The sequence below is a fragment of the Kogia breviceps genome, chromosome 2 (genome assembly GCF_026419965.1).
Source record: "Kogia breviceps isolate mKogBre1 chromosome 2, mKogBre1 haplotype 1, whole genome shotgun sequence".
NCBI classification, from domain to species: domain Eukaryota; kingdom Metazoa; phylum Chordata; class Mammalia; order Artiodactyla; family Physeteridae; genus Kogia; species Kogia breviceps.
The window spans coordinates 35,557,492-35,582,812 of record NC_081311.1 but is presented as its reverse complement, the minus strand read 5'-3'; the positions used below and the strand labels follow the sequence as shown (position 1 = coordinate 35,582,812).

General features: G+C 44.5%; 1 long non-coding RNA gene across 1 annotated transcript; it reads left to right on the top strand.

Annotated features, from left to right (window-relative positions):
- The first annotated feature begins 461 nt into the window (after positions 1–461).
- LOC136793686 (uncharacterized) lies at positions 462–2,634 on the top strand. Its single transcript, XR_010839300.1, has 3 exons — positions 462–757; positions 2,068–2,186; positions 2,450–2,634. It is a non-coding gene; the product is annotated as an uncharacterized lncRNA (long non-coding RNA).
- Positions 2,635–25,321: the final 22,687 nt, after the last annotated feature.

The window sequence follows — 25,321 nt, the reverse complement described above, 5'->3', positions numbered from 1 at the left end:
TTAATTTAAACAGCTAGAAAATTCATATAGTTGCTTTTTTTTAATATATAATCTGTTAATTAATTCTTGATTTTTGTATCTGCCACAGTAAATTAAAGCATTGCACAGTATTTATCAGTATTTACAAAATGTCCTGTCCTTTTTTAATCTTTCCTTAATTAGTCATATTTTTGTCTGTATGATCAGAAGTTTTAATAGTCCCTCTTTTTTGTACAAATGTGTATTGTATTAGGTTGTTAATTTCTGGATAAATTTTTTTCAAATATTAAAGTTAAATAATCATCCAGTCTTCAGTTCATTTTTTGAACATTAGGCAATGAATTAAAACCACAAGTTTAAAATATAAATGTAAACTACTCTCTTTGTTACACTGTCTCTTAAACTGGTGCTTAGGAAAATTGCTAATACATACACCTTCAAAAGATATGTGTTGTTGACACCAAATATAACTAACTTCTAGCATTATTTTTCAGCACAAAACAATGTATAGCCAATGGCTGGATGATCACACAGATATTCCACCAAATGAACGTTATACCACCATCAAGGCCACCTAGAAATGAACTAAGTATGACATTTCATTGGCCATCGGTAGACAACTTCAGATCTTAAGTATTCCCCTCCAAAACCATTAATTTGGCCCTTTTTTCCCGCATTTTCTATGCTTAATGGAAGAAGAGAGGGGATTATGAGAAAGTAGGAGAGAATGTCATGGGTGATGGATGGAAGAAGATAGGTAGCTGGATGGAAGACTAAGGTGAGTTTTCACAGGGGCGGGTACAAGATCAATTCACCCAAACCACACACAGCCTTTAGTCCAGTGAGTGGTTAAGAAATGTGCTTTGGAGCCAGACTACCTGGCTTTGAGTTTATTGTTCAATAGTTGTGTTTCCTTGGGCAGGTTACTTAATCTGCCCATGCCTCAATTATCAAATGAAAATAATTTATAAAATGGAAATGATAAACCTATCTCTCTGATAGGGTTCTAGGGAAGAATAAATGAATTAAGATGTGTAAATCACTTACACAGTGCCTGGCATATAGTAAACCATATAATGTGATGCCAGAGGAACCATGGTGCCAATGGGATTACATCTTACAACCACTGCTTCTGAAGGCTTCTGGAGGTTTTTGACTATCAGACATCAGGTGCGACCACAGATTAAAGAACACAAAGTGTTTCTGAGGCATTAAAATTGTTAGGAGAATATTCTTATTCTAGAAATAATGCTTTAAGATTTATCCTTATAGATGTCTCAGTGGGCAAGGGCTTTTAATACTGTTTTGCAGATGTGTAACAAGATGTCATTTTAAAATTCAAACATAGATGAGCAGTTTATTTTTTTTAGCATCTTTGAGTATAATTGCTTTACAATGTTGTTAGTTTCAAGCAGTTTATTTTTAATGAAACATTTCAAATATAGAGAAAAATATCAGAGATTAACATAATAAAACACCACGTCCCCACACTCAGATCTAACAAGTGTTAGCATTCTGCCAGATTTTTTTTAAAAAATTAAAAATTACAGATGGAGTGGAAGCCCCCAATATACTCACTCTTTTCCCCATTAAGCTTCACTTGGTGTGAATCCTTCCCACAGTCTGGCGTTTGTACTATACATGTGTCTTTCTCTAAACACAGCTGACCCTTGAACAATGCAGGGGTTGGGGTCACAACCATCGTGCAGTCAAGAAATCCAAAATCTGCATATAACTTAACGTGGTTCCTCTGTATCCACAATTTGCCATCAGATTCAACCAACTGCAGGTCATGTAGTGCTGTAGTATTTACTGTTGAAAAAAATCCATGTATAAGTGGACCCTCACAGTTCAAACCCATGTTGTTCAAGGGTCAACTATATAGTATTGTTATAGTTGCATATACCAAATATCATACTCTCCCTATCTTCACACAACTTTTTACACTCAGTATTGTCTTATTCTAGACTTATCCCTGATTATACATTAATTCACACATTTTAATGCAGAATAGAATCCTGTTAAATGAATATACCACAGTCTGTTGATCCATCCTCCTAAGAACTAACATTTCTGTGTTTTCTCCAGTGTGGCCCAGGCTGTGATGAGCACCTTGCCTATACTAAGTACGCGTGCGCAGTCCCCCAAGGTTGCAGCCCAGGTGTGGAGTGGCTGGATCACAGTCTGCATATCTTCAGCTCTACCAGGTATCATCCAGCTGCTCTCCAGAGTAGTGCTTCCAGCATGAATTTCCACATTATAGGAGTTGTAATTCTCCACATTCTCCCAACACCAGGTTTTAGTAGAGTTTTTTTTTGCTAATCTGACCAATGTGTTTTAATTTGTCTTTCCAAAATTGATAATGATGTTGCACATTTTTGTATGTTTACAGGCCATTCAGATGTCTTCTGTGAATGGCCAGTTCAATATTTTTTGCCTAACTTCTATTCTTTTCCTCATTGATTTTCAGGAGTTATTTCTTTTTTCGGGACATTGATCCTTTGTTAACGGTTATGAGCTACATTGCTTCAGTTTGAATCCCAGATCTGTCAATGACTATGTGACTTTGGACAAATTACTTAACATCTCTTGACCTCAGTTTACCTGTCTGTAAAATAAAGAAAATAATAATACATAGCTCATAGAATTGTTAAATAAGCCTAAGTACAACAGAAGTATATATGTGTGCGTATATATATGTATATATATTTTATATAAATATAAGTAATGTGTGCATATATATAAATTAGATATATAGATATATGCTTATACATAAAACATATATACGTATTTAACATATAAATGTATATAAATAAAGAAGTGCTTATATCATGCCTAACCTATAATAAGCATTATGCGTTTGGTATTATTACTATTACCTTATTATTATAGTTCATGCATTGCAGAGATCTAGTTGTGTCCAGACTTTTATCTTTTATAATATGAATTTTTAATACACTCCATAAAATATTCTATATATTAATAGTTTGTTTAGATTTAACTATGTATTTATAGTTTCTTTGCACATCATTCCCTCTTCTATTGTTCTTCACAGCTACCTCTGGGATCAATTTTTTTCCTCCTAAATTACATCTATTAGAAGCTGTTTTAATGACAGTTTGTTGGTAGTAAATTCTTTTTCCATTTGTCTGAAAATGACTTTATTTCACCTTTTTTCATGAAAGTTAGATTCATCAAGCATGCATTTCTATTGTGGTACTTATTGTTTTCTTAGGACTTTTAATATATAATCCACTGTCTTTGAGTTTCATTGTTGATAGGAAGTTAGCTGTCAGTATAATTGTCATTCCTTGATAGATAATCTCTTTTACTCTGGCTACGTTTAAGATATTTTTTTTTTCTCCTGAAACTGCAAAACATCAAAGACAATGTGTATATTGTGTATTTTTTTATCCCTCTTAGGATTTGTTATGGTTCTTGAAACTAGGAATTTCTATCTTTCAATTTTAGAAAATTCTTCAGCCATTTCCTCTTTGAATATTGCTCTTCCCTCTTCTCTCTAATCTGTCCTGTTAAACATATGTTGGACCATCTCACTCAACCATTAAATCCCTCTCGGTGCCTAATCTGTTGTTTAACCAATGTTTTTTTCAGTGGTTGTATTTTTTATTTCTAGGAATTCTTTTGGTTCCTTTCCAAGTCCACCTGCTCTTTTTACATGCTGTTCTTTCTTTCATATGGTTTTTTAAAAATAATTTTCAGCATAATTGATACTGTCTTTTAGATTGTTTTACTCGTCTCAGTTCTTGAAGTACTAGTTCTTGTTTTGTTCATCCACTGGCTCTCATAGTGATTTGGTTCCTTGAGTGATTTATAATTTTTTATTTTTGCATTTTTTATTTCATTTTGTGCCCTGAATAGCCCAAGGGCCCCTAGCAGAGTAGTTTGATGTTGTTCTCAACCAAGGCCCTATGGGTTTCCCACACCAATTTTTTTTCCTTCCCCACTTGTGTAAATTTGGACCCCCTCACCTAAGTGGTACAGGTTGGGGCTTATGAGTAGTTCTTCTTTATGAAGTGGGATCAGCTATGGCTCCTCACCTTGAATAGGCTTAAGGCATGTCTGTTGAATTCATGTGGGCATTAAAATCCATTAGAGAGTTCATGACCCCCGTGAGTCACCTAATCCTGCTTACTTCTGACTTTTCATTTCTTCCTCATTTCCTATAACTGATGACTTCCCTTCTTCCCTTCCTTTTAATCTTGGACATTTATATTTTAAGATTTTTGTAGCTATATGTTGGCTAAAATTTATAAAAGTTTATAGTAGTAAATGGCCTCTTCCCTTTCATCTCAGCCTATAAGGCCTGCCCCTTGGTTTTTTTTTACCCTATCCAATGCATACACCTTTTAAATACATTGTTCTCTGTAGTTATTTGCACCAATGTTTATTTATTTGCTAATTTGGCATTTGTGTATTTAGTGCCTATTATATTTCAGCTGGAGGCTGATCTTCGGCTCCATACATCATTTGCTTATTCTTTACAAACATAAGAAGCAAATGTAGTTCTGAATACTTACCTTATAAAGTATTAAAATGTGTATCATAGCAAGAAAATTTCTCCAGGACTTTCATGACAATTATGCAAATCAATGTTTTCCTGCCATTTAGGTATTACAACTCTGATATACATACCATAGAAGCATTAGTCACCACTGAGTTAAGCTGCTAGATTTTTTTGGCAACCCAACTTGACATTTTCTATGTATGCACACATATGCACACACACACACACGTTGAGATAGAAAAAAATATAGAATTATTTCAGTAGGGTTCCTCAAGGAGCATAATCTTGTGCTGTGTTTCCACCTGCAAATAGACCAGCTCTGCTTATAAGGTCTTCAATATGCCTTCCTTAGGTGTCTATTTCTGTCACTGGCAACCTTATTCTCCTGATTCGCTTGGCTTGTAAACATTGGTCTCATTTTGACTTTTCATTCTCTTTAACCTCATGTCTGCACGGCTCATCTTTATGCTGTTTCTCAGGTTTGACCCTTCTTTCTACTACATTCCTACAGACCTCTTCTTAGTTTAGACCCACAATCCTTCATAGCTGACTGGCTTCTCTGACTATAGGCTTACTCTTCCCCATTTATCCTAAGGTCCCTACTGTTAATCTTTATAAAATTCTGCTCTTACCACGTACCTTGGTATCAAGTGCTTATCTGACCCCCCAACTCCAAAGCCTACGGTGTGTTCCACTTTCATTTTGCATATTCCCCAGTACTGACTTCCAAAAGCATCGCTCCTTTACTGTCTCCTGAGCGCACCCTGCACTGTCACATCGCTCCTCAGCCCCATGCTTCTGAGGTGCTCAGGTCTCCTGCAATCCAAACTTCCCCAGAATAGCATTTTCTCTCCCCTGCCAAACCTTGTCCTGAGCTACCGCCAACTCCCAAACAAAAATGCTAGCTGGAAGGCATCTCTCCCTCTTTTTCAGACCCATCCTACCCGTCTTCATTGCTCAGGTGGCTCTTAGTATTTTCAAACTTGCTGTGGTTCATTGTGTGCATACCAGCAACTTGAGAACAGAGGCATTTCCTGTGTCCGCACCTAGCACAGAGCGGGGTCAGTCAACTCAGATAAAATCCTACCTGACTTGTTGACTTGACTGGGCAGGTGAAACACTCATCAAATCAGTGGAGCAAACCAGAAACTCGCCTGGGTTTCATCTTTCATTTGTAGCCTCTTGCCTTGACTCTTACAAACCTGCTGTCATGCTGGTTGTCCAGGCTTCAGTGTGTCAGCCTCAGGGAAACACCTTCTGAAACCCCATCTACCACCATGTTCCCATCAGTCTAGACCAGCCTTTCCACTCCCAACACACAGAGCCTTAGCTTGCCCACCTCCAGTTACCAAGTGCTCGTTCACCAGACGAAACAAAACCAGTGAGCAGTGGTGCCATTGTGCATTCACTGTGTAAGGGGAAAAAGGTAGTTGCAGAATAGTTCTGAGGTATCATCCAACTTTTGAGGGTGTGGTGTGTGACTGAGGGTGAATACATATGAATGTGTGTATGTTCTGAAAGATCATATCACACTTTGTTAACAGTAGCTATCACTGGGATTATACATGATTTTATTTTTGTCTTTTTGCTTTGTTTGTTGTGTGTTTTTTTTAACTTCTCTGCAATGAACACTTTGTAATGAGAAAAGAAACCATTTTGTTTAATTTTTTAAACCAGTTATCCAGTACCTCAAGCATCTATAGAATATTACTTGAAGGAGCAGAGATGAATGTTTATTGATCACCTGTGGTGTATGAGATACACCATTTCACGTTTCATTTAATCTTTACAACAGCATAAAATTGATGTTATCATCACCATGCTATAGATAAGGAATTAAAACTCTGAGAGACCTAGAAGCTTGCCCAAGGTCACACAGGTGTCAAGGAGCCAAGGCAGAATTTGAACTCATGTCTCTCTGACTCTAAACATCACGATTTCCCATTTCATATGCTCCCTCAGATAGTGAGGCTTTCCAGAAACTCCCAAGCTTGAACTATTCTGCTAGGTATGGATAAAGCACGTTCTCCCTCTTCGGACCAGGAATCAGTCGATGTGAACTCTAGTCCTGAGTCTGACACTTAACGGCTGTATAACCTTAAATGATTTTTTTGCTTCCCTTTTCTTCTTCCAAGAAAGTGATAGATATCCTTAGAATTTTAAAATATAGTACAGATTAGAATTTGCTCTGGGTCAAGGAAGAAATTAAGTCTATCATAAGGACTACTTAGAAAATCATGACAGTGACAACACTATATATTTGATCACCTGGGATATAGGCAAAGGGTATTCGTGAGGAAATTTATAGCTCTAAATATTTTTATTACTAAAAGATAAAATTAATAAATTCAACAAATAAACTTTCAGGGAAGGGGCCAATAGAGAGGGAACAAGAAAAAGAAAGAAAAAGATAAAAGCATCAATAAATAATTCAATTAGAAAACATAAAAACAATATAATTGCAGCATAAACTCAAAAGGAGACTGGAGCTTGAAAAAGCTGATAAAACTTCCAGCAAATACTAATCAGGTAAAAAGGCAAAACACACTAGATTAGAAACAATAAGCAGTTGCAAATAAGCAGGGGTGAGCCGTGGAGCACGCTGAGCCTGTTCAGCAGACATTCATCCACTCAGGGTCTCCTTCCAGGTCCGCTCTGTCCCTCACCCACCCTCTCCTCCGACCTCCACTCTGCTCACACCACCCCGGAGAACGCTCGGTCGCACACAGTCGCAGGCTGGACTCTCTGGACGCAGGTGCTGGCATGAAGTTTTGGGGCACACGAAGGTTACTGGGAATCAATACCTGTGAAAGGAAAAGGAGAGGAAGCAGAATTGGGCAGTGAGAGAAGTCAAGCTGTAACACAGTCCTGACAAAGCAATGGAGCCAATACTGCGGGTCGGAGTTGTCCTCTCTTGGGCCGAAATGGCCAGCCTTTCTGTCAGGTCTCAGGCAATCAGGCAGCCGCTTGGAAGGGTTTGACATGGGGCGAGGCAGCTCTCCGCAGCTGAAGCCAACCCCGAAGGAGCTGACGGCCAGGACTCTCTGCTGATAGTACTTCCCGGCCCTGGGCAGCAAGGCCTTCCTTGGGGGCGTGGTTCTGGAGGCCTGCAGTCGACCTCTCATGGCCACACCTGACTGCCAGCGAGTCGGAGAAATGTGGTCCTGCTGCCTAAGAAGAGGGAGAGCCGAGCGTGGTGGCATCTGGCAACCAGACAAGACCTCAGCACGTTCTCCAAACCGACTTTCCAAAGGAGCCTGTGCTTGGGAGTGACCTGATAACAGCAGACAGTATGATCTCCATTTAGCCGCTGGTTTACCCCACCTGCTAGGACCCTAAGGGGAGCGGGGTGGCAGGCACGGGACCTAACCCTAGCAATAATGTCTGTAAAGTGCCTGGACAGGAGGCGCCCGTTCAATGCGGCTTCCGTCTCCAGCTCTCACGGCTGGATGGGCTTCTTCCGAGAGCATGACCAGCCCCACTGGAGCCCCACTCAGCACTGCTCGGAGTGATTTATTAAGGAAAAGGGGGAGATGAAAATGGCCTCTGGGTTACACAACTGCCCTTGTTTATGTGTGGGCCTGTCAGCCTTGACCTCCGAGATACCGAGTGCCTACGATCACTTTCAGGTCCAAGAGAAAAATCTGGAGACCTGGAAATAAATTCCCCGCTTTGTACCAAGTGAGCTACTTTTCCCTTTTGACTGTCACTTCTGAGGTTCCCGTGGTCAGAGGAAAAGTTGGGCAGTTCTCTGTGCAGGTCACAGATGCCAATCACTCCCCTTTGACCCTTCACATGAGAACATTAGGAAATTCCAGCCAAACACAAGTGCTGACCAGCTAAGGAGGCTGCGGGTTAGCTCCCGGTCATCTGGAACCAGGATTGGGTACCACGGCACCTCCCCAAGCAGGAAACCTGGCTGGCTACCAGCTGAGGTGGGTGAGGAAGGGCCTGGATGCATGGGCAAATGTGGGCCCTCCCCTCCTCCTGCCACCCCTCAGTGGTGCCCAAAGCTGGCATTCCCTTTAGGGAGCCCAGGAACCATCACAGAACCAGGTGGAAGAGACCATCTCGGCCCTGCTCAGGCCCTAGCCCACTCCATGACCTTGGGCAAGTGACCTCACAGAGCCTCTGTGATCCAAGCATTAAATGGAGCCAGAATACTAAGTCCCCCTACCTCTCTGGTGGCCTTGTAAACCAGGCGGTCCATGTGCATTCTCTGGAGGCCAGTGAGCTCTCCTCTGTCATTTTTCTTTTTTATCTTGATAGCCTAAAATGATTCCCACAAGCCGACACTGGTTAGTTCCTGGTCATCTGGAACCACAGATGCGTCATGATTTAAGCAAGACACGGCATTTGTGTTTGGATCCAAGGGAGGACCAAGTGTCAGCAAGCTAGAGACAAACAAATGAATGGAGGTGTCCTCGTTTCCTATTGCTGCTGTAACAAATTACCACAAACGTAGAGGCTCAAAACAGTACATATTTATCATCTCACAGTTCTGGAGATCAGACGTGTGAAATGGATATTACTAGGCTAAAGCCGAGGTGTCAAAAGGGCTGCGTTCCTTCCAGAGGCTCTAGGGGAGAATTTATTTCCTTACCTTGTTAAGCTCCTAGAGGCTGCCTGCATTCCTTGGCTCATGGCCCCTTCCTTCTTCATCCTCAAAGCCAGCAGTGTAGCACTCCGACCCTCCTGCTTCCTCTTTCACTTATGAGAGCCCCTGTGATTACATTAGGCCCACCCAGATAATCCAGGATAATCTGCCCATCTCAAGATCCCTAATTTAATCATATCTGCAAACGCAGCCCACTTGCTGCGTTATGTGAGGTAACAGATTCACAGGTTCCTGGGATCAAGACATGGACATCTTTGGAAGCCACTATTCTGCCTACCACAGAAAGTTTTCCATTGTCCAAACAGTCCAGTTGAAGGCAAAATGGACAAAAACAAAATAATAAGGAATGGTTAGAATAGGGAAGTGCGTCTTGCATTTATTCACTGATTTCCTATAGCAATCCCTATCATTCCTGTGATCTTTTTTTTAACTATAACTGAAGTATTTAAAAACTAATTTCAGATATTCTCCATTTCCTAAATACAGCAGAAACAATACTGAAAATGAAAGAAAAACAACAACAACAAAAAAGCAAGCTTTATATACTTCATGGTTACCTCCTTTTTCTAGATTCCCTAATGCATTAAGAAGACCTCTTCCTGTTAAAAGGAATGAAACAAATCAACATGTGTTAACATGGACAGATATCCAAAACAGGTGGTTGAGTATGAAAAACAGCCTTCAGAGCAGCATGTTTAGTGTGATCCAATTTCCATAAAAGCCATAGATTTTTTTTTTACATATTAATTTTATTTTTTTAATTTTTTTTGTGTGTCTTACATGTTGTTTTTTATTTTTCTTTATTTTTTATTTTTTTTTAATTTTTTTTAACATCTTTATTTGAGTATAACTGTTTTACAATAGTGTGTTAGTTTCTCCTTTACAACAAAGTGAATCAGTTATACATATACATATGTTCCCATAACTCTTCCCTCTTTTGCATAGATTTATTTTTGTTTTTACATAGAAAATACCCAGAAGAATATAAACCAAACTGTTAACTGTGTGTGTCCACCCGGGGACTGGGGCCAGCAGGAAGGAGGCAGCCATAGAACTCCAGGAGATTTTCACTTTCTAAATCATCATGTCTGTAACGTTTAATTATAGTTATATGTATTATATATATTATAGTGTTGTACTTAAAATCATAAGTTTACATATATAATATATAGTTACTGTATATTATATCAATATAACAATATGACATAATACATATAACATATCATAAATAATATAATTACATAATCTGATAGATATAAGAAACTCATCTTACTTTTTGTAACTATGAAAAAATAGAACAGTGCTTATTTGTGTTTAAAGACTAAGGGGCACTTCTAAAATACAGCTTTTTCCGGAGAATAGCATCAACTGGAGTTTCAGGATTCTGCCTAACTGATGTGAGCCTCAGCCTCACCTCTGAGTGCTGTCCATTCCCTCCTTTCCAATTCTTCCTTAGAAATCTTAGCTCTGCCCCCTGCCATTGCAATCACAGGGCATGTAGGTCAGGTAATTAGTAACCAGGGTTTATTTCCTTTGGAAAACAGTACATTTGGGCAGAATAGGCCAGTTCCCATTTCTGATGGCAGAATCCTAGAGCTCTCTCGAGGGGAGGGGCGCTGAGGTCACCGAGAGCCAGGGCCCCCTGTCGTACCCTGGGGCCCACAGCTAGGTCACCAGCTGGTAAGCACTAGTACTGGGATGCAAGCCAGGTCCATGGGACTCCTGAAGCCACGTTCTTGCCACTTGACTGCCCCTGGTCAACCACTGAACATGGTCCTCCCTGGGATTCGAACGTGGGGCTCCAGAGACTGGCAGAGCCCAGATGTGCAGTAACGGCTCCACTCATGCCCCACTTCACCTTGGGCTGGGACACTGGTGACCATGGGGAGTGACCGGGAGCATTTGTCACCCAAACAGCCCAGAGATGCACATGTCACAAATGGCTGAGCTGCTTCTGCTGCAATCCAGCACCATCTGGGTTAACACTGCAGTCTTGATGATCTCTTGGGTAGATTTTGGCTCCTTAAATGTGGAGTTTTACAACCAGGCCACTTTCTTGACTGAGCTCAATATGATATGACTCATGGATCCCAGGATGGTTCTGGCTAGTGAGATTATCAATGCAGACAAGTGGGAGCAGCTTCCAAAAATCACTGCGGGGGGGTGGGGGGTGGGGCGTGTTTATATCACCTACCAAGCATCAAGTGAGCTGGAAGACTCACATACAGAAAAGCCTGAGATCCACCCAGAGGGTCAGGACAGGAGGTCCCAGGACACAGCGGCAATTGCCCCAGGGCTCACAAGCGGGCAGGAATCTAGACAAAAAGGTAGCCCAGCTGGTAACTAGCTTGGAAATGCTGTCGGGCATTTTCTTCCCAGACTCTTTGCTGGTATTGACGTGGCCACCATCCCCTCCCCCAACCAGGACAGGGCAAGCAGTGGTGGATGCTGGGGACACATAACGTTGGTGAGCAGGGTACAGCTGCTTCTGGGTGACACCCCCAGGGTGTCACCACCTGTGAGCAAAGCCTGACCCCAGGAAATCACCAAGCTTTGTCTCCAAGGAACTTGGATCCCAGCGTCACACCACACGTGTCCAGCTACTGCCCTGCTCCATCCCTTGAAAGATGGAAACACGTGCTTTGTTCTGTGGGGGTGAGATGAATAAGAACTGGAGCGTCCACCCCAAATCAGCATTCTTTTGCTACTGAAGCGTCTCCTCCAGAGCCGCCTACAATTTTGTTCTCATTGATCCCAGTTTTCGAGGACTCACCAGTGGGTGAAGACAACCAGCTGTTCTCTGCGCCAGAGGGGTGGTCCTTCTATCCCACCGAAGAGCACAGAGAGGGCCCTGGAAAAGGAGCCATTCTCCCACCCACTGCCACCCCCAGCACATACACACAGCTTATAAGCCTGTGTCGATAAGCAGGGGGCACCCCATCCCTAGGTCTTCCACCTAGAATCCTACTCAGGACAGCAGGTTTGGGCATGTAGGGCAGATGTGAGACCAGATCTCAGACATCAGGGAGCTCTATCTCCCGATGGAGGCATTTTGTTCCATCTGAGTTCTTCTGTTCAAATGCCTGGGGACCATGGTGAAGTCCTTTCTGTATCACTATGGGTTGATTTGTTGAAGGCCTGCTTCTTTCTTGCCTCCTTACTGTGGCCAATATGGCAGCCTGACTTTAAGGGACGTTGGAGCCCACAGGACCAGAAACCTCCTAAGCTGGGTTAGAACTCGGAGACCACCTAGGAGGGAACAGAGTCACAGCATTGGGAACTTTGTACACAAGTTTGCAAAGGAGATGGATGATCTTACGGCAAATACGGCCCCCAGAGCTCTGGGAATCATCTCAGGAGGGTAACCGCCTTTGCACATCAGATTTTCAGTTTCACTCTCCAGGCTGTGCCAGACAGCAAGAAAGGTCAGGCGGCTTCTCCCTCACCCCACTGGGCCCCTGACCACCTTGGCGGTCTTCCCTCCCTCTCCCACTCCCAGGAGTCAAATGACTCATCACAGCATCACCTTCCCTTCCCGAGGCTTCAAGACTTCCCTGTCTAGGGGAGTGGGCTGCACTCCCCTAGAGGAGCCAGGGTCCAGGGTAGGAGGAGAGAAGGGCGGCGAGCAGAGATGAGGGAGCCCAGGGACCTGCTCTGCGAGGCCCCGCACAGATGGAGCAGCGCTAAGGGGAGGCCATCTCCTCACCCGCTTCTGGATTCTGAATTTTGAATGTGTCGCTGTGAACGTGCAGTGAGGAACGGCGTGGAATTTCTTCATGGCTTGTACGTGTGGATGTGCACATGGGCTCTTCAGCAGAGGTGGGGGAGGAAGGCAGAGCGCTGGACAGCACTGGCTGGAGGAGGGAGAGACGCTTGCAGCCAAGCACGGAAACCAAAGAGAAGAGCGGCTTCATGCAACATGGGGGTGAGGGACTCAGGCCTCTGGCCACCTGGCCTCTGTCTTGCAGCTCCCCTGAGGCCTCTTTGCAGAACCTCAGGGCTTCCAAAACCCTAAGTAGAAAACGTCACCCATCCAATCCAGCCCGTTAGGGTGCAGCTTCAGGAGGGAAAACCTCCCCCATCACATCACAGTCCTGGAAGAGCTCTGCCCTTGCTCCCCTGGTGGCTCGGCCTTTCCTGAGCTGCTCTTCCTCTTTTCAAGATTTCTTGGAGCTCTGACAGCCACGTCAACTTGCAGCAAGGCTCGCGGTTGCATCATTCCTCGCCCCAGACAGTACGCAAGAGGGTTTGGTAACCCTGGTTCCTCAGTTCTGGTTGGCCCAGAGCTGAGACACAGGGCAGGGGTGGAGGCTGCCCTCATCGTCTCCCTGTCCCCAGCCCGCCTCTGCTCACTGTGCCTGATGCCTCTAAACAAGCGACCGTAGGACACTGATGAAGCACTGTGTGGACAGAGAGGTGACAGCCGGGGCGATACAGTGGTCTGTCTGGCATCTTTTATTGGTTTTTTTCTGTTTGTTTGTTTGTTTGTTTTGCGGTGCGCGGGCCTCTCACTGTTGTGGTCTCTCCCGTTGCGGAGCACAGGCTCCGGACGCGCAGGCTCAGCGGCCATGGCTCACGGGCCCAGCCGCTCCGCGGCACGTGGGATCTTCCCAGACCGGGTCACGAACCCGTGTCCCCTGCATCGGCAGGCGGTCTCTCAACCACTGCGCCACCAGGGAAACCCTCTCTGGCATCTTTTAAAGGGCAGTCCAAACAACAAGGTTGCGGGGGGTGGGGGACGTGTGTCTATAAAGACCTGGGGACTGGCCTGTTGGCTGGCATCAGCTCTCAGAGCCTCTTGTATCTCTGACCCCCTCGCTGACCTCCCCACCCCTCCCTAAGTCCTTGTGCAGGTGTTTAATCCCCAAAGAACTTAGGATCTCCACCCCTCTGCCCTCCATTAATGGGACCTTTGTCCCAACTTCCTACTTCCTGCCTATAAGATCTCAGGATCCTTCCTGCTAGTCTCAGCCCCCAAAACTCTGCCCGAGGACTCTACAACCAAGCTTCTATACAGTCCTGCTCTGGACCGCCTTCTCTGCTCCCTTGGCATCAGGGCACAGAAACAGAAATGAAGTAAGACCCAGCCCCACCCTGGCAGAGCTCTCCACCTGGTAGAGATGGGATCTTTATGCACTGGTCCCATGGAGCTCATGGCAGGGTGTGCTGTGAGAGAGAATCATCACAGAGCCGTGAAACCCCAAGAAGGGAGCAATCATTTCTGTGAGCTGATCCGGGATGGCTCAGGGAGGGTCAGGAGCATAGAGGGATGAAGAGCAAGGACTCTTGGGTTGGGCAGGTCAGGTGTAAACCTTCCACTTCCTGCTGTATCTCTTTGTCCATGTTAACATCTCTGTGCACAGTCTCATCTATAAAGTGGGGATAACACCCCCCTTACAGGACTATTGAAGACTTATTGAAGATTGTGTACTTGGTGCTTCCCCCCTTGTGGATGCTTAACAGGCATTTTTTTTCCCCTTCAAGTAGCAAATAGTGTAAACTCTCTGAAGCCAAGGGCCAGAGCGGGATTTGGACATGCCTGTGGAATTAGAAGATCTGGTTTTGAATCCTGGTAAAGGATGTGGCCTTCCTAAACTTCAGTTTCCTCATCCACAAAACGGGAATGATAACAGGACCCAACTCAGAGGGTTGTTGGAAGGACTAAATGCAACAAGCTTGTAAGATGATTAGCTCAGGCCCTGGCATTTATTAAACACTTAATAAATGTTGGCCACTGTCACAGCTTGTGGGCTCATACAGCCTAGGCTGACTGGTACATGTCACTCCCCGACCCAAATCCCAGATGGCCTGTAATGACACAGGGCAAGGGTCTCTCAGGGGCCACAGTGAGAGCAACCACAGCCACAAGCTTCTGATGGGTCCCTCCATCAAAATGGGTCCTTTCTGCCCAAAGTCACAAAGGCTTTGTGGGAACTTGTGTTTGCTCAACTGGTCTCGACACCCCTCCTGTTCGCCCCACCTCCATCCCATGAATTCTAACCTGTTTGGGAAACTTTCTTCCTGACGAATGGTTTACAAGTTCAGCTTCAAGTAATCAATGGTCTGTATCATCCACCCACTCCTCAATTTGGTCACTCTAAAAAATGAGTCACGTAGGACTTTGATCTCGCCTCTGAGCTGTTATGATAAATGTTATTTACAATGGTGAATACCATCTGTCCAGCATATGCAGCATCTTTGCTACACACTATCACTCAAATCTCACAACAACCCCAAGAGGCTGATGGGGCAAGTCTGTCCCAGCAGGTTAAGAGTAGATAGACCTTTGGCATCTGCTCTAGGTTTTCTAAATCGTCATTTCTTTGGGTCAGCAACCTGAAAAGGGGATTATCTTGAAATCTGGTGTGCATGGAACACACTGTTGTAGGTTGATTTGGCGGTGGCTTGGGGAATGGATACCTGCCCCTGGGGACCACCAGACCTTCATTATCATGTAATTTAACTTTCTTATTCTACAAATGGAATAAGTTGAGGCCCCAAAAAGGGAAGCAACTTCCCCAGGGTCATGAGACAGTCAGTGCAGAGCCTGGGATAAGACTCTGGTCTCCCAAAATTAACATTTTGTTGACCACCTAATAGGTGCCCAAATTGAAATTTAAAAGGTTTCTTTATGGCAGGGCTTCTCAGTCTTTAACTTGCATTAATTTCTAAGAGTAAAATCATTTTTAAACTTTTTCCAAACTTTAAGTCCTTTTTCAACAACAAACACTTATCAATGTCACGGTAAAGAACACAGTTGAGAACAGTTGGTCTCATCTTGCATATTTACATCTAAAAAACAATCATTTCTTAAGCCAAAAATCAATCCTGATTAAGAGGATAAAGATAGGGACCTCTTCTTGAAAAGAAAAAAAAAAAAAAAGTCCCAAGAAAGATTTGGTATGAACATGAGATTACCTTGGCTGCAGGTCCTTCCGCCAATACCCAATGCCTGGAAGTTGGTTCCCCAACTCTCAGCAGGGGAAGCTTGGGGGGGTGTACCAGATTGAATCTTTCAAAGATGGCTGCAAAAATCTCTCCCGTCCCACATTCTTTTCTACAATGCAGACTTGCTAAGATGCTATTAGGAGGCAGAATCAGTTTCCCTTCCCCTTGAGTGGCAGGAAATTAATGCTGTGTGACTTCTGGGGCTGAGTCATAAGAAGTGATGCAGCTTCTGCCTTGCTCACTGGAAATTCATAGCCATGTAAGAAGTCCAACCACGCTGAAGCTGCCATGCTGTGAGGAAGCCCAAGCCCCATGGAGATGCCACATGTAGGTACTTCAGTCAGTAGTCCTGGCCTTGAAGTCAAATCAGCCCAATACCAGACATGTAAGCGAGGAAACTGCAGATGATTCCAGCCCTGTGGATGAAGAATGTCGCCTGCCTTTCAGTAAACAAAGGATGTTGTGGCCATTGAGTCATCAGCCACTGTTGCCGTCCCAGACTGTGCACCCTCAGGGGATTCAGGATGGAGAAAAGCAGGATACGGGCCCTAGATAGCTAAGGTGCATAAAAAAGGAATGATTTCAATGAGCCAGACCATTGCATCTTCCCATACATAGAAAAGCACTAAATTTATTAACTTGATTTAACTTTATTAAATTAATAAATTTATTAATATCTGTTTCTCCTTAATTTACAGTAATCTTTTGATGTTCCAACTACCTGGGGTTTTGTTGCAAAAACTCCTATGTATCCTGGCTCCTCCCTTACCTCTTCAAAGAAGTCCCTCATAGTTATCTGAGAGGCTGTCTTCTGGGCTTAAGTCCTCAGTATGTCCACCAAATAAAATATAAGTCTCAGCTTTTAGGTTGTGCATTTTTTCAGTGGACAGCTCCCTGTTGAGTCACCCCCGGGCTTTGAGTCTTTCCATCTGAGGTCCCAGATGTCATGGAGTAGTGACAAGCCATCCCCTTTGTGCTCTGTCTAAATTCTTGACCCAAAGAACCTGTGGGCGTAATAAAAATGGCTGTTGTTTTGAGCCAGTACATTTTGGGATAATTTGGTATACAGCAATAGGAACTGGACTGTGCATAACACAGGCGTGAGTAAGCATGTTTAAGTTGAGGGTTTAGATTGGTATCAATGTTCTCTTTTATATCGATAGGTGATTCTCTTCTGTATGCTTTTTTGTTTGGCACTCAACCTTTTGATGGAGGACTCATTTACTCAACAATACATGTTAAGATATAGCTGTATGCAGATCAAAGAGACAAAGCACTAATATGGTCCCATCTGCATGGAGTTTCTATTCTATGTGGACACCTAGACAAATGCTAGTGTCTCTCACACAACTGGAAATATTCAACAAGAAGGAGTGACCAGGGGAGGAAAAAGGCAGAGAGACTCCCCTGGGTAACCAGGAAATAAATAAAGCTCTGGGAGCTTTAAGTCATGGAGACAGTAAGTCAATGGCTTGAAGCCGGAAATGGTTTTCCAACCAGCTGTGACTCTGAAAATCCCATATGTGGCACAACATTAAGCTGCTATTTTGGATATTCTTTCATCTTTTTCAGAGACATCTCAGGGGCCCTTCCTTCCTCTTGGAAGGCAGCCAGTTCTCTGCAGAAATCACTTCATCAGCAGGAGCCGAGGCATTTCACATGCAACTGTATAATCCTGGAAACGTGGCTTGAAAAATATTCTCCCCTGGGTGAAGAAAGAAAACTTGCAGAGCAATGTTTCTGTAAGCACCAGCTAGGCAGCTTTGGATGCACTTTCTTTTTTTTTCTTTTTCCCTCTCGAAATGGCAGAATCTTGGCACCTGCATATGAGCATAATGCAGCCCTGTTGATTTCCTTAAAAGAGTGATGAGTCCATTTCGGAGTTACTGGGGTTTTCCATAATCACTAGTGTCCACGGCACCAGTGGTATCCTCTTAGATGTTCAATTGAATTTATAATTATTCGTTGAGTATCTGTGCCTAACACTGCGTTAGGAGTTGCTGGTGGAGTAATGAACAAGACAGTCACAGTTCCTGCCTTTACATAATTCACACTCTAGGAGGGACAGCAGGCGTTAAACATAAGTATGACAAAGGGAGAGTAAGTTGCAGGTGCAACTCAAGGCCAGGGAAGTTCTCTCCAAGCAGATACTCAAAGGAGGAGTGGGAGGTACCACATGAAAAGAGGGAGTAGAGCAGAGCTGGTGGAGGAAAAAAGCACGACCAAGGTCTGACCACTAGAGACAACTGCAGGTGTTTGAGGAACTGCAGGAAAACCAGTGGCTGGAGAAAGTAGGAGGAAGCGTGGCCTGAGGTGAGCATGGGGAGGGGGGCAGGGCTGGACTCAGGCAGAGACCGCAAGCACGCAGAGGATTTGGATGTTGTGTGAAGCACAGTGGGACACCACTGATGTATGTTAAGCCATGTGAGCATGTTAGTGTCTTGGAAAGATCACTCTAGCTTTAGTATAAAGTACGCGTCGGAGAGAGCCAAGAATGATGTCACAGAGGCCAGGGAAAAGACTACTGCGATGGTCCACATGAACAACTGTACTGGCCTGGACTAGCACAGTGCCAGAGGCTTCAGAGGACGTAGGGACAGGAGTTGGGAAGCTGAGAACTCTGGCTTTTGTTTAACACAACATTCTGATGGGCCTTTGCATTGTAGTAAGAAGTCCTAGGGCTTGTCCAGAGGCAGAGGAGTTAGACCAAGGGAACTTGGTGCCTGGCCTGATAATGTGAGAAGAAGCTGAGGTCACTTTGGGCAATCCCAAAGGAAGCACAGGGATGGAGAGACGTAGCAGCAATCGCAATGGAGAGGGGACCCAGCAAGACGGGCAGAGGCCAGGATTCCGGAGAGAAGCAAAGACCAGGGAGAAGTCTCAGGTGACAGGGGTAGCAAAGGGACATTTAAGAACCAGGATGTGGGTTTTGTGCTGTGTGTTGCTACCGTTGAACGAGTTCTCCTCCCTGTTTCCAATCCCCCCCTGCCTCCGAATCCCCTGAGAGCTATATGCAAGTAGTGTTTTGAGAAAATGAGGGGAAATGGGCCACCATCCATGTCTGCGTGGGTGCTGGAAGGAGAAAAGCAAGAAACCTTGAAAAGTGTCCACTGAGGCTTCACAAAACAGAAAATTGGAACAGGAGGCGCCCAGCAGTACCGTCCAGGGAAAGGCACAGGACACAGTGTGTGGAAGGGGGTTGAGGCATTGGTAGCCAGATACCACAGGTCAGGTAAAATATCAAATGCATACTATCTGTGAACGGTGTTTGGATTCTGATTTGAAAGCCATCTACAAAAAGTACGAGCTTTCCTGCAGGAACAACCTTCCTATAAGAACACGCCTCTCAAAGGATCTCCTTCATCTCTTCATCCCTCTCCAGAAGAGGAGAGGAAACACAAGAAGTGCCTGATTCAGAGCCTCAAACCCTACTTCATGGATTCAAAATGCCCAGATGCTATCGAATCGCCATGGCCTGTAGCCAAGCACAGATGGTAGTTTTGTGTGTTGGCTACTGCACTGTCCCTGCCAGCCTGCAGGAGGTGAAGCAAGGCTTACAGAAGGATGCTCCCTCAGATGGAAGCAGCACTAAAAGCAGCAGCATGAGGGGGAAACCATCCTAATAAACACATTTTGGATAATACAAAAAGAAAAAAAAAGTAATTGAGACAATCAGAGAAATGTTCATGTGAACTGGATCTTAGGAATTATTAACTATGTTTATGTGATAATGGCATTGTATATGGGTGGGCTGTCATTGTTGTTTGTTTTTTGCTTTAGTCCTTTTCTGTTACAGGTACATATAATATTTATGGGTGAAATAATATGCTGTCTGGGATTTGCTTTCAAAATGTCTGGGAAAATACACACACACACACACACACACACACACACACACACACACACACAAACACACAGAGAAAAGCCCCAGACCCAGACAACTTTCCAAGAGAATTCTACCAACCCTTCAGGAACAGATCATTACGAGGCTGTCTAAACTGTTCAGAGTATTAAAAATGTATTCACGTATTTAATCCTAAACAACATCCCTTGAGGCAGACGGTATCCTTAGTTTACATGAGGTCACTAAGTCACAGAGATGTGAAGAATCTACCCAAGATCACACAGCTGGAGGTGATGTAGACAGATTTGAAACCAGGTGATGCAATCCAATGCAACTGCCCCCAACCTAGGGTTGCCATATACGAACCTTGTGAACAGTGCCCCCTGGAGTTGTGCAGAACCATAGCACAACATTTAAGAAGGTTCATGTCGGGCTACATTTACCACTATGCTACTCAGCCTTTCATAAATGAATAAATGAGTGAATAAATACATGATAAATGAATGAATGAATTCTCTTCATTTCTTCTTACTAGTTTCACCCTCAGGGGATGGGTTTCCTAAATTCTGCCTTGTTCTCAAGAAGGCTGAATGCAGAGATATCCATGCCAAGACTGCACTGATGGAGTTCCAGCAACCTCTTTGCTAATTCGGCTTTCCTGCTTGGGAACAAATCAATTGTCAAAATTGCCTGTTGGGAGATGAAGTGATGTTGGCCTGGTTCCTTTTGGCTACCATGGCTTCCTCCAACTGCGAGGGACAGCAGTCAGTCCCCTGCCAGAAATCCTAGCCTGAGATGAAGGAAAAAGCCACCCACGCAGTGGGGTGCAAAAGAAGCCAGAGGCCCACCTGCCCCAAATTACTTATCTTCCCCGGGCTGCTTCTGTGCTTGAAACTCCTGCCATTGGCTTCTCTCGCCTGGATTAAGTAAGGCCCAGTCAAAAATGTGAATCTGTAAGCTGAGAGTAGGAGCACACAGCTAATCCTTGGTAACACTTTTACATGAACACAGACTCCTTTATCGTCGAACTAAGAGAAAGCAGCACCAAGAGGAATGGGATCCAGATAGATGTGATGGGAGGAGAGAGGAATCCCCAAAAGCCCTAAGTGTGGACCTTTTTGTGGAGAGGAATCTGCCATTTTGGCAGGAGGGATGGTCTGGAAAGATGGAGCCATGTGCACATGTGGACATGAGGAGACCAACAAAAGAGGATCTGGGAGACTGGGAGCTGTGAGAAGAGAGAAGACTGAGAGAGAGTTGTGATGGATAGGATGGTTTTCATTTCTGTGCATCCAGCATTCCTTCCCATGCTCTTTCCTTTGGATTCTTTGCGGAATTCTCCCCATTTTATAAGGTACCTGGCGTGGCTGTCAGTCACAGTGTCTGACCCTCATGAAATGAGTATGGGACACAGGCTAATCAATTAGACTCTTCTATGAGATTGATACATGGACTTTGAGAGATAGAGGTCTGCCATTACAACATTTTTTGTTAATTTTTAAATTTAAATTTTCAAAAAATTCAGACTTCCAGAAAAGTAGCAAGAATAGTACAATGAACTTAGTTTGTCCTTCACCTAGACTAACATTTTGCCAAAATTGCTTTATCATTCTCTTCGTCTCTTCCCCTTCCCTGCATATCCTCTTCTAGTCTAGTCTAGTCTATTCTATTCTGATGTTATATTGTTGTTATCATTGTAATTATTTTTTTATCATTGTAATTATTAGAGTATTTGAGAGTAAGTTGCAGACGTTGTGCTCCTTTATCCCTAAATACTTTGCATTTATCTCTTAAGAACAAGGGTATTCTTTTATATAATCACAAAACAAAGATCAAATTCAGAAAATTTAACATTGAAACAATACTACTGCTTAATATACAGTACATTTCTTTTTAACAGTTTTTTCCAGGATCCAATCCAGGATCCAGGTTGGTGCATTGCATTTAATTTTCATAAATGAAAGTGAAACTCCTTAGTCTCATTTAGTTTGAAGAGCTCCTTAGCCTTTCTTTGTCTTTCATGACGTTGGATTTTTTTAAAATATAGGCTAGTTGCTTTGTAGAATGTTCCTGAATTTAGGTTTGTCTGATTATCTCCTCATGATTGGATTCACTTTTGGCAGGAGTGCCAGCAGCTTCCTTGACAGTCATGTAGAGAGAACCAGTCGGAGGAATGAAGCTTCACAGAAACTAGATGAACAGGGAGATGGAGAAAGAAAACCCTCTTGAGCCCCTCAGTCCACCTGAAGCCACTTGCAGCTCTGGACCCTCCAGTTACATAAGCTACTAAAGTCCTCTTTTTTGCTTAAGTTAATCTGAGTTGGGTTTGTGGCTACTCTGACTCCCTCATTCCTTAGCCAAAAATCTTGGGCCACACAGTATCCTCAGAAGGCCCCATATCGGTAGGATCAAATGAATTCTGACTAGAAGAACATACCCCAGGCATCCCTCACTAAATTGACCATCTTTCCTAGTATCAAGCCAGAGACCACACAGAGGTAACTACTTTCTTTCACTTGATTCCCACCTGAGAGTCCTTGTCTCTGGAGAAAGCCCCAAACCAGCTAAGGTCTGTCCAAGACCTAGTGGCACAAGAGGAATCTTTCTTTTCTCTCTGCTTCAGGACCTCCCCATGGAGACCTCCCCTCACTGTGCCAAAACTGTGTGTGAAAATAATATGGTTTATGTTGAACACGTGCTTTCCTTCTGGGAGTCTGGGATATTGGTACCTGCTAGGCAAAGAGTGCCTATATGACCAGTCTTCTCTACAAACCTGGGCACTGAGTCTCTAATGAGCTTCACTGGTAGACAGCATTTCACATGTATTGTCATAACTTGCTGGATGAATTAAGCATGTCCTATGTGACCCTACTGGGAGAAGATCTTGGATGCTGTGCCTGGGTTCCTCCGGACTTTACTCCATGTACATTTTCCCTTTGTGACTTGGCTTTGTATCCTTCCCCTGTAATAAACTTTAGTTGTGAGTTCAACTATGCACTAAGTCCTGTGAGTCCTCCTAGCAAATCACAGGAAATGGGGGTGGTCTTGGGACCCTCAACACAGATACCTTCCAGGATCTTAGATTTATCCCCTGGGGCTGGGGATAAATGGGGTTTTGTCAGTGGAGAAGATGAGTGGAATGGCAGTGGGGGATGTCAAAACTCCACCCGACATATTGATACTTCATTGACAGCATCAATTAATCATTCCAACAGTTAACGGAATGCCATGGACCCCAGAAAACATCTGTAGGGTTTTCGTCACTTGCAATCAGAGATTCCTGACTCATTACAAAGGTAATAAAGATGTGTATCATAATTGGAACAGAAATCTAAATTGTAAGGAACCTTACTGATAATCTCATTCAAATCCACCCTCCTCTTTGACCTCTTATTCTGTCAAAGAGAAGCCACAACATCATGGAGAGGAAGTATAGGGGAAAATTCCAAATGCCAGGGACAAGACGACCAGCACGTTGCCTCATCGCAGGCAGATTTGCCCTCTGAATAAGGGTGGATGTCCCCACGGTAGGAAGTATTGGAGATTCAACAGATGGTCTTAAGATCCAGAGAGCTCCTGGTCACTGTAATTGGATGCAGTGGTTCAATCTGAAACCCCTTGTAATGATTGCTCAAATCCATTTCACCTGCCTTCACTAATCAGGGTTGTTTTAAGACCTGCATGTCCTCCAAGCTGGACGTAGCCTGAGCTATTTTCCAGGAACTTGGGATCAGCTGTGACTAGTTGGAGCTGAGCTGGTTAAGACTGGATGGGACCACAGACCCTCGAACTGGGCATGCACGAGTGTCCGCTAGGTGACCTCCTGAACGTGAAGCCTGGAGCCTAGTTCCGCCTACGCAGAATGATTACCATACCTTTTTCCAATCAGCTTTCCCCACGCCTCAAAGCGCCCTGCTGCTTTATTCGTTATCCTGTAAGTACCCTAGCCCCTTGCCTTCCTGGAGGCAGATTTGAGATTTTTTTTCTCCTGTCATCTCCTCTGGCTGCCTTGCGAATAACCCCTCTTTTTGCTGCCAACCTCTGTGTCTCAGGGTTTTGGCTTGCTGCGCGTGGGGTCAAAAGAACCTGGGTCGGCCGCAAGATCAGTGGTGGATTCTCTCATCACAGAATGAGCATGGGGAAATAACTCCCAAGTGTGTTTTCACTCTGGTGTTTTCTGTCTCTGTATATCCCTCTGGGCTATGTCCATGTGAGGAGGCCTCCATGTAGCTGGGGACAGAAACAATGAGAAGCAGACTTGTGGGTGTTCTGAACCGTATGTGCAGCAGGATTTGGGGAATGGGGTTGTCATTGTGGGCTGAAGTGACCAGGGAGGCTCTCTGGGGCTTCCAGAACGTGAATAGGTCTTGAGAGAAGAGTGGGCTTTAGACGAACATAGGAGGTGTAAGAACTACAGCAAAGCGAGGCACAGCACAGAGATGAAGTCAATCCATTGGGGGCTCACCAGGGAGACCAGCGGCTTTGGTGGGAGAAAAGCAGGAAACCCGGCCATTAAGTAGGATGAGGCTGGGAAGGGGGAGGGGAGCTTGAAAACAGAACAGTGCAAAGAGTTTGAGGCTGATGAGGGCTGCCAGCTATCGGCAGCTGATGCAGGTTCTTGGGCAGTGGTGTGGCCGGGGTCCAACTGAGGTGCACAGGGGAGACTGGAGACGAGGAGAATGACTAGGAGACGTGCCCCCCTGGCCTCCCACCCCCGACTGCCCCAAAAAAGGAGGTCTGGGTTTGGAGGCTCGAGGGAGGAGAATTCTGCCAGAACTAAGAAAATGGACAGATTGGAGGAGCCCAGGTGAAAGCAGAAACAGCAGAGCTGCAGGATTAAGCACAGGGAACAGACGCAGAGACCAGGGTCTTCTACCCGGGAGACGCGAGTTCCTCGTGCAGGCTTGAGTACACACAGTCAGTCCCTCTCTGTGTAACCCTCGCACTGACACCCTGAGGTGGTTAGGAGAGGAGCTGTTAGCACTGATGTTCCTCAGGCCCTTCCAGCACAGACACTGGGCTTGGTCAGAGAGCTTTGCTACTCCCTCTTTGCCGGGAGCTCCCTCTTTGCCGGGAGCTCCCTCTCACATCAGCACTCCCCTGGGACTCGGCTCCCTGCACCATCAGGGCTGAGATGCCCTGGGAAGGAGTGGGTGATACCAGGGCAGAGTTTGAACCTGATCAGAGAGGCTGCGCTGGAGGCCAGAACCAGACTAGGGATTCCAGGCCTGGGCAAAGCCTCACCACCTCCTCCTCAGGCAGGAAGTGCCCTCGAGGTGCTTTGGAGAACCAAGCTGCACAGTAATTACACCTGGTGACCGCAAGTACTTTTTCTTCTTAATTTAAAAAAAAAAAAAGACGTCATTTTCAACAAGCTCTGAGCACTTCCTACCTTGCTAAATGA